Source organism: Pelodiscus sinensis, chromosome 19 (assembly GCF_052426305.1).
Source record: "Pelodiscus sinensis isolate ZL-2025 chromosome 19, ASM5242630v1, whole genome shotgun sequence".
Classification (NCBI taxonomy): domain Eukaryota; kingdom Metazoa; phylum Chordata; order Testudines; family Trionychidae; genus Pelodiscus; species Pelodiscus sinensis.
Window position 1 is genome coordinate 20,421,943 of NC_143070.1, and position 7,596 is coordinate 20,429,538.

General features: G+C 49.6%; 1 protein-coding gene across 1 annotated transcript in view; it reads right to left on the reverse strand.

Moving 5' to 3' along the window:
• The window catches only part of LOC149522252 (uncharacterized), a 55,070-nt gene extending 47,541 nt beyond the window's left edge, over positions 1-7,529 (reverse strand). Inside the window, exon 1 of the mRNA XM_089771032.1 lies at positions 7,462-7,529. The gene's annotated coding sequence lies outside the window, so the exon portion shown is untranslated. The remainder of the gene's footprint in view (positions 1-7,461) is intronic.
• Between the last annotated feature and the right edge of the window lie 67 nt (positions 7,530-7,596).

The following is a 7,596-nucleotide window of genomic DNA, read 5'->3' on the forward strand; positions in this document are numbered from 1 at the left end:
TGCCAGTGAGTGAGATAGGGATGGATAGGCATAGGACGCAGAAGGGGGAGGAGTTGCAAGGTCTGAATAGGAGGTAGGGTGCAGAAGCAGGCTGGGAGTAGTGTCTGGACAGGGGGAGGGAGCAGTATTGAGGGAGGGTGCAGTGTGTGGCCAGGAGGGAAGATTTTTCAGGACCAGCGGAGGTCATTTTAGGCCCCGTTACTGCCCCCCCACACTGGCACTCCCTCCCTGCACAGCCAAGCTGAGCCCCGAACTGATTCCCTGCATGCACACATATGTCCACAGGCCAGCTGAGCCCTGTGCACAGGTTTCTGTGCCTCCCCTGCAGCCCAGTTGAGCCCCATGCCCGGGTTCCCGGGTACTTTCCCCCAGCCCAGCTGACCCCCTCACAAATCCTTTTTCCCTGCACTCCCAATGGGTATTCCCTCCTGCTGACTACAATTCCCCCAGGGAAGGAGGGGGAGGGGAAACAGCAGCAGGCAGCTGCATTTGGAGTCTCAGGGCTTGTTGGAACATTTTAGTGCTTCTCAATGATAGCGGAGTAGATACATCTTTGTATTAATCATTCTCTCATTGAAGTTTTTAATTATGTTTCGAGTCCTTTTACAAGTTTTCTACATATCATTGTATTTGTTGGGATATGTAAAATCAGGAGTGGCCTGAGGCCAGCTACGGCAGCTGGCGCACCAGGCGGAAAGCGCAATCGGCGCCCCTGTCTGCCTAGTCTGCCTAGGCTCACGGGCTGCCCCTCTGTAAAATGAAGAGGGGTCTGGGATGGTAGGAAGGAGTTCAGCCACAGTAGGTATTACCATTGAACATGCTCTTTCCCTGTTTTTGCAGCCTAGAAAAATAGATAAGCCGGCAGTTGCTCTACTTTGTTGTGTCTTTTGCTTAGCCTCATTGGAGTGGTATAAAATATCTTCTGGGTTACATTTCTTGTAATCTCTGAAACCTGCTGATTCAGAAAGTCTGTTGTGTAGAAAGTGCTGATTCAATTGGAAATTCCATAAATAGTACTTAGGGACAGGTATAATTGTATTCATTATTTGCTTGTTAATATTCATTTTATGGAAGTTAACATTACTAAATAAGGTTTTAGGAAAAGCAATGATAGTAATGTGAATTCACATACTAAAATAAATAAAAGTGTCTGACTAATGCCAATTTGTTGCCACTCGGACGTTGTGTTGAATGACCGAGGTAAATGTGCGTAGGCAATAAAGCAGTTCCATTTACCGCATCCACACCAGGGTCACCTGTTTCTTCTCTAACAGTATTAAGTCTTTTAAAACTTTGTATCTTGTAGAATAGTCCCTAAAAATGAGTAAGGTAAAGAGAATGTCTCTTTCTCCTCCCTTTCTGCTTAATTGATTGCCCTATTGAGTGAATGAAGTGTAAAGGGGTAAGACATGGAAGACAAGCCCCTCCAGGCAGTTGCAATGGTTGGAGAGGGGATGGAAGCCAGATCCAAGAAAAATGAGAAGAACAATGGGCCCTGTGAAATGGGCTCACTGAAAGAAGACTGGACATACGGACATGCAAGTTCTCGATGCAGGCTCTAGCAGAGATCTTGCAGCTGCTGGTTTAAAAGTTCTTATTGCACATCCTAAGATCAGGATGGGTCCACAGGTCTTTCGGCCCTTCAATCCCTGCAATGCTGCCTCTAGGATGAAGTGCTGAGCTGAAGACAACATGGCATCGACCACATGGCCTCTTTATACCTCCTTCCTGGCCTCTTCCTGTATGCAGCAGGTCACCTGGTCAGAGGCCAATCTCTGTGTTTCCTGCTGGCTGCTCTCAGGTGACAGACCCCATTCTTTGGGTGTGTCTTTGGCCCATCAAGTGCCATTGTCCCACAGGGCCTGGCTAATCAGCCTGTCCATAGCAATGCTTAACCACATTCAGAGAAATATTCAGCTTCCACACAGATTACAGATTCCTACCTACACACACAGACATTATACACTCACATAAATAGCGTACATAAGATCAGCAAAGAATAAGCTCCCATTCAATACCCCACATGGCTCCCTTTTATACCAATTTCTGGGGCCAACACCCCCACCTAGGGGTGCAGCAGCGATCTGGCTGCTTCCCTCCAATTCGGTAATGTGACACCCCCAACGCAAAATTGATGCAGGAAGTGATGCCAGTAACATCACTGAGGGCATCACAGCCCTCCCCATGCTTTGGCTCTGTGTCATCACATGTTCTACCCACTGGCAGAAACAACAGTACAGAGCTGAATGTCGGTATGAGAACCCAGTGCGCCTAAAATAGGTTTCATTATTGCAAGGTCTGCCCTATTGACAACTATGTCCTTGCACTGTCTCACCAACCCAAGGTAGAACTTGGTAAAAACCACAGCTACTTGGATCTGCTTCTGCAGCATGATCCATAAGTGTGTCAGGTGATTTTGCCCCGAGCTGAAGAAAATAGCGAATTTATCCAGGCCAGCTCTGGCAACTCTCTGAACAACAATTAACATTGTGTGAATGCAGGTATTCTCACCCCAAATCGTGTAGGCATTTTTGCACTTAGCCACGAAAACAAAATGGTGGTGTGCCTCAGTTTCCCTTTTCCACACAGGACCTTCTGGCTGGAACCCTTTTTGTCCTGTAAAACGTCCCAAGACTAGTTACAAGCATTAACCATGAACTAGCAACATCACAATGTCCCCTTATATACCGTCTGTCACTGGGCACATTTCCTGACAAGTTACAAAGTGTTTCCATAAGATCATGCACATTATATACCTTTACAATTCTCTGCCACAATAATACATTGGTTACAAGAATTAACATCAGTAACAAGAACAATCCTATCTCAGGTGTATATTGATATTCTCCATCAGGCCCCTTCTCTGGCCCCACACCATTGCAGTTTTGGCCCTTCAGGTTCAAACTGCAAATCTTCTTGGCTAAAGCAAGTCCTGCCCCTCCCCCTTGTCCTCTGGGCTCCATGCCTGAAACCTCTGGCCTGCCCAAGACAAAGGGCTGGCTGGGCGTGACTCCCTGGCTCACAATGGCCCTAGAATTCTCCCCCTTCCCCCACTCATTGGGGTAACAGCAGTAAGCTGTAGACTCCCAAGTCTCTCCTCTGTCCACCTCCAACCTCTGTTTCCACATGGAACTAGATATCAACTTCCCTGATTGATTATGAGTGTCCACAATGTCCAGAGATGGGAGCTTAACTGCCATCTCCTGCATCCTAGGGAGAGTGACCACACAGCTATTCTGCTCCGCATACTTAGCTACACAGTCCTTCTCCTGAATCTGAGACACTAACTTCCCACTCTCCTCATTCACCTGGGAATAATCCTGTTCCACACACATTGACTTCCCAGCCAGCTGGTCACACACAGTCACTGGGTTATCAGCCTGTTCCAATTCTTTGGCTGTTCTTGCCTCATCTGGAAGTCTCCCTTGGAGACTTCACAACCATCCACACTGGCTTTGTCTACATCCAAATCAGTGGAGTCACTGCTAATGGACAAATTCTGTCCCTCAGGCACTGCAACAAGTGCCTCACACAACAAGCTGCTGCCTTTTACAGGAAGAGCTTTCTCCTGAATGCCTTCTCCAAGCCAGGCATCATCACCTCTCTCAGTTACTGCAAACTGCTTGCTACACGCACTGCCAGGACTCTCTTCCCTATGAGCTTCCTTAAGCAACAGTTCACCCTTCTCTGGCTCCACAGCAGCATTACCCTGCTGAGCCACAACCAACTCCTCCTGCAATTCCCTTACTCCCTGAGTTATCTCTGGCCCCTCAGGTGGATTCACAGATAATCCCCTCTCAGGCACATAGACAGACTCACAAGAGACAGGGTCAGCGGCACCTCCACTCCCTGTGCAGCTCTCTAGATGGCTGTAAACATCCACACCATCATTAGGCTCCAGAGTTAACACACCCTCATTCTCTCCTTGTGCCCGGGCTAAGAGGTCTCCCTGGTCCCACAGAGTCGCTCCCCCCTCTTCCAGCAACACAACAGCATCTGGAACAATATTAGGGTCACCACTGTCTGGTCTCTGGGGTTCTGGCGAAACACTGACTGACTCTACCTGAGTCACCTCATCCCTCTCCCCAGCAGACACAAACCTTGGGCTACCCCCTTCCTGGGCCTTAGCCATATCCAGACCCAGCTCTGGGACAACAACACTGCTCTCAGCCTTCAAAGGCTGTGGGGCACCTTCCTCAGACAAAGGAAGAAACTCTTCCCCACACACGGACAGACAACCAGAGACAGTTTCTCCCTTGTCCCAATACCCCTGGCTAATCTCAGGCATACAGCTAGCCAATGAGACAGCTTCCTTTACTGCCCCACTGCTACTTCCACCAGCCAAATTGCCAGCTTGCACACACTGTGCTTCACACAACTCAATTTCAGCTTGTGCAGGTTCAATTCCACAAACCTCACCAGCCACCAACTCCTCAACTAAAACTTCCCGCTGGCCAGCCACTCCAGGCTGCCCCAGAGAAACATTTCCCTGACTTCTGGGCTCTTCCTGCCCTGGTTCTGATTACAGCCTCACCTCTGAGACATCAAACAGGCCCTCACCCACAGGCTCACTGCCCCCCTGCACAGACACACAGCCATCTGCCACAGGCACGCATTTAGAGACACTTTCCCCTTGGTTACAATAAGACTGACCAGCCTCAGAGAACTTCCCAGAGTCACTTGTACCCCCCTCACAGCGCCCATACATGCTTTGGGGCTGGGTCACAACATTAGCTGGGTTACAACCATTTGCCATGTCATAGTCAGACCACATACCCACACGGTTATATATCGAACTTTCAGGATGATACAGTCTCTGTTGTTCCATTAGTCTCTTAAGCTGAAGTTCAAGTCTAGCATTTTCCTCCTTGGCTAGGGCCATATTCTCTGCATGCTCCGCCATTTCCTTAAGCTGACGTCTGGCCCTCTCTGCCCTTCTCTCTGCATACTCTGCCATTCTCTCTGCATACTCTGCCATTCTCATCTCAAGTTCCCGATCCATCTCCTGCTTTCTCTTAGCAATTTCTTCATCTGCCTTCCGCCTTCTTTCAGCAGCTTCCTTGGCTCGCTTCTGCTCCTTTTCATCCACATCTCTGGTTAGTAACAACACTACCAGATCTAGTTTAGAGGCCCTTTTCCTAAAGGCAATGCCTCTCCCCGACCACAAATCCTTCAGAGCCTCTCTATTTAGGCTCTCATACTAGCACTGACTCATTTCGGCTGCCCTTTACCCAACCAAACTCTCAGTATTAAAAATCAAATTTAGACAGCGTGGAGTCCTGATCCCAAAGCTCAATTGACCAAGATCTGTGGATCCTGCCGACTACGCCACTGTGACGGACCGGGCCGTGTCTGGGCACAGCTGAGGGCGCCCGCTCAGGGCGAATTGCTCAAATCCGGGGCTCCTTATAGGCCCCAGACTGGTGACCTCTCCAAACAGGCCACAAACCAGTCCCACAGAGCGCTTCAGCAGCCTGCCTGAAGCCTCCCCAGCAAAACCCCTCCGACACCCCAGCAATATCCGTGCCCCAGATGGCCCAGGGCCTCATACACACTGGTGGGGGGTCCTAGCACCCAATCCCACCTACCCCGAACAAGTTCTGTCTGGTTCCAAGAAACCAGCCACAGATCCCTGGTCAATTTACCCTCTGGATCTTACCCACAAATCACACTGGGCCAATCCTTTAGCATCTAACAACTAAAGGTTTATTAACACAAGAAAGAAAAGCATGAGAGTAAGGTTATTAAAGTACAGTACGTTACATGCACCGAATCTCCCAGTTCTCGATGCAGGCTCTAGCAGAGATGTTGCAGCTGCTGGTTTAAAAGTTCTTATTGCACATCCTAAGATCAGGATGGGTCCACAGGTCTTTCGGGCCCTTCAATCCCTGCAATGCTGCCTCTGGGATGAAGTGCTGAGCTGAAGACAAAATGGCATCGACCACATGGCCTCTTTATACCTCCTTCCTGGCCTCTTCTTGTATGCAGCAGGTCATCTGGTCAGAGGCCAATCTCTGTGTTTCCTGCTGGCTGCTCTCAGGTGACAGCCCCCATTCTTTGGGTGTGTCTTTGGCCCATCAAGTGCCATTGTCCCACAGGACCTGGCTAATCAGCCTGTCCATAGCAATGCTTAACCACATTCAGAGAAATATTCAGCTTCCACACAGATTACAGATTCTTACCTACACACACAGACATTATACACTCACATAAATAGCGTACATAAGATCAGCAAACAATAAGCTCCCATTCAATACCCCACATGGCTCCCATTTATACCAATTTCTGAGGCCAACACCCCTACCTAGGGGTGCAGCAGCGATCTGGCTGCTTCCCTCCAATTCGGTAATGTGACAGCTGGACCTTACTGGGTTAATTGTGCCCAAGGTGTTCACGGTGCCTCATTCCATTAGGAGTAGGCAGCATGACTAGAATTATGGTATCATGTCAAACCTATAAGAAAAAGAACCCCAAGGCGTGTATTGGAAACCATTTTGGGTGGAACTGCATTAGGAGCTGGAATACTAGATGCCACTACAGAGATACTGGCAAACAAGCACAGCTGAAATACAAGAATTGGGAAAGCCTGTCAGTGCATGCTTATCAAAATTAGGGATGGGACAACAATTATTTTCTAGAATATTGCCAGTATGTCAATCACAGGAGGAAAAGGAAATGTTACTGTTAGCAGGAACTAGGGGATCAGTACAAGAAAATGTGTCCCTAGGATTAGCCTGTACAAACGCCCAGGAAATAAATCAGCAATTGATTATTCAAATAATCTGGGAAGGTATCCAAGGAAATTTGCCTTTAGAAATAAGAAAACTGTTGTGGGAAAATGTTACAGAAGGGGGGTGGAAATTGGTAAGTTTTACCCTAAACAAAGATCAAACCGTTCTACAAGCATATGTAGCAAGTGTATACCCCAGCACAGGGTTGGGAGAACCTTTCCGGGGGGACTGCTGACCCACAAAAAAAATTCAGTTAGGGGCTGCACAAAAGCGAGAAACAAAAAACCAAACAACAACAACAACAACAAAAAGAACCACCTCACTGACATGGTCCCTGAGAAGGAGAAAGTCATTCCTCACATTCCCCTCGCACACCACAGCCTACATGGGCCCAGGCTAATAGATTGTGTAGTCCAGTTCTATGGTGGGGCAGCAGGGAAGCTGGAGCTCCAGTGAAGGCTCCCCAATGCTTGGGAGGGGGGCATGAGCCTTGGGTGCCACATCCAGCCTCCAGGCTTGAGGTTCCCCACCCTTCCCTAGCCTAACTATTAATATCGATCCAGGGGTATCTGTGGGAACCAGTGGACACCCCGTACAGAAGGGGACCCCCCCACCCCACTGCCCCGCGCTTGGGCACAGCCCCCCGCACCCTCCCTCCGCCTTCCTACTCCCCTGTACCCGCCTCCCTCCCAGCCCCCCGGGCCAACCCGCCCTCTGAGCCCCCCCTCACCTCGGCGCCTCCGACCCCTCCTGGCCTCCCCCCTTCTCAGACGCAGCCGCGAACCGAGCAACGGCGCTAAGGGGGGGGGGGGGGGGGGGCCTTCAGAACTCGCTGCGCATGCGCAGTAACAGCGCACGGGCCGGG